The sequence below is a fragment of the Geospiza fortis genome, unplaced genomic scaffold (assembly GCF_000277835.1).
Source record: "Geospiza fortis unplaced genomic scaffold, GeoFor_1.0 scaffold275, whole genome shotgun sequence".
NCBI classification, from domain to species: domain Eukaryota; kingdom Metazoa; phylum Chordata; class Aves; order Passeriformes; family Thraupidae; genus Geospiza; species Geospiza fortis.
In genome coordinates this window covers 4,647,004-4,649,317 of record NW_005054341.1, presented here as the reverse complement: position 1 = coordinate 4,649,317, position 2,314 = coordinate 4,647,004, and positions in this window count along the sequence as shown.

The following is a 2,314-nucleotide window of genomic DNA, read 5'->3' as shown; positions in this document are numbered from 1 at the left end:
TGGCTGAGGTTTTCAGAAAGGACTTTCTGCGGCGCTGCCGAGCGGCGGCGGCGAAAGGGGCCAGTCATAACCGGGTCCCCAAACCAGTCACGGGCGCTTTCGGGGGCGGGGGGACACAGTCATAGCGTGAGCCACCACCGAGGGTGACAACCCCGGGGCACCGGCACCGCCGGGAAGCCACGCCTGGCTCCGGCCCGTGGGATGCTCCAGGATGGAATTGCTGCGGTTCCAGCTCGGAAGGGCAAAGAAAGCAACCCCAAAGTGCAACGTCAGCTCCTGGGTTAGGTATCCAATCCCTCACCGAAGGAAATCTTGGAGAGCCGGGAGAAAACAGCAGCGATTCCAACACAAGAGCATCAGGACATCACCAGCAGATTCCCAGCTCAAGGTCTTCCTCTTAAATCCAACTATTTGCACGTGGACAATCTCCTTGGAGAGCAACAGGTTTATACTGCTCCTCTCCTCATGGGAATACACACCGGGATCAAACCAGCACTGGGAAAAGCCATTTCCAGAGCACCTGCTCCAGCCACATTCCCAAAATCCACATGCGAACAAACACGTTGCCTTCAGACCAAAAATCCAATGGAAGGAAAGGAAGGAGAGACACAAAATACCACAAACAGAGTGACCGAACCCCTCCAGAAAGAGTGAGTTTGTCTCGGGTGACTTACACTCCCAGCTGGGAATTCCCCATCCCTGCCAACCTCTTCCCCCAGAACAAACAAATCAACTCACCCTTGCTCCTCTCCTTCCCACCCCCAAAAGCATCGTCCTGGATATTCCAGGCTGGCACTGCAGCCCTTGTTCCCTTCCATCCCAGAGCATCCTCTCGCTGCTTTTGTCTCATTTCCCAAAAGAAACAGCTTTGGAGGCAGCTGGATGTGTCCCCTGGACTGTCAGAAAGGCGGCACAGCCCAAAGCATCACTTCCCAAATCCTCCACACCAACAGCTCCTCCTTACACAACCCAGGGCATTCCCAAGGGCTGCCTCCACCTTTATCTGCCCTCACCAAAGCCTTTGGGGAAGGTTTTGCAGGATTTAGAGAGGCAGAGCATGAGCTCGCCATGCTGGAGCAGCCTTGGAGCAGCTCCCCACTGCCCATGGGAGAGGCCGGGAGCATCCATCGCTTCTGCTCGCAGGAAACGCCTGTTTATTTTAATAAAAATAATAATTATTATTGCTTATGCTTCCGAGAGAAACTCTCCACCTTGCAGCCTCTGCTCACAACAGATAAAATCAGTGGGTAAAAACACAACAAAAATATCTCCTTTGCTTCCTTCCCGAGGGACTGACCCACTTCCATGTGGAAAACTCCACGGCACGCATCCAGCTGGACACTGCCAAGGCACAGGGATTGAGGAGGAGGTGTGCAGGGCAAAGCCATGAATACTTCCCAAGGAGAGCTGCATGGGAAGTCACAGCCTGGGAGCTGCAGATGTGGATGGGGATAAAACAGATCTGCAGCTCCACGTTCCCAGCTTAATCCATTCAGGAGTATCCAGGAGTCCCAGTTAAACAGCACTGAGGATTTTCCATTCGCTTATAGTTGTTTAGGATGATGCCCCTAGCAACACTCACAGAGCAAAGGCTCCAATAAAACAGCTGATGAGAGCACAGGAATTTGGGGGAAAAAAAAATCAGGGAAAACTTCAATTTCTTCCCAGATAAAAGAAACTGAAGCCTTGGCTCTCCCGGCGAGGAATTCCGGGAGCATCCCTGCCTGGCCATGCCAGGGCGAGGTTGTGAAACACGAATTAAGCTGTAATTACTGCAATAATGTCACAAAATCTACCCTAAGGGCACGTTACAGCCAGGCCTCCGCAGCCAGAGCCACGAGGGAGCAAAAACACCACCAACCAAAAAAATTGGTGTGGAGATCCCAAAAAAGCTCGGAGCTGGTGTTTGTTATCCCCATGCCTCGCTCCCACCGTGCCCTGGTGCGAGTTCAAAGGTTTCCTCCAATTCACCAGGGAATGCATCAGGAGAGGGGAATGCTGGACACTCATGCAAGCTCCCGCGGGCAGGTTTTCCCTGCTGGAGAGGCTTCACCTGGCAAAGCCACTGGTAAACACGCCCCCGCCCGCCTCCGGGCCGCTTCCCAGCGGGATTTCGGGATGCATGGCCCCAGCACCTCCGCCACCGATCGATGAGAGAGCCGGCAGCGGCACACGAGCCAGGAGCCACTTGCTTGGCAAAACATCCTGGGACAGCGAGCCCTGAGCAGAAAACTGGACTCAACAACTCTTGTCCCCTCCTCCCCTGGCAGTGACTGACCGAGCCCGGAAAAGAATAAACATCATAGTAATAAAA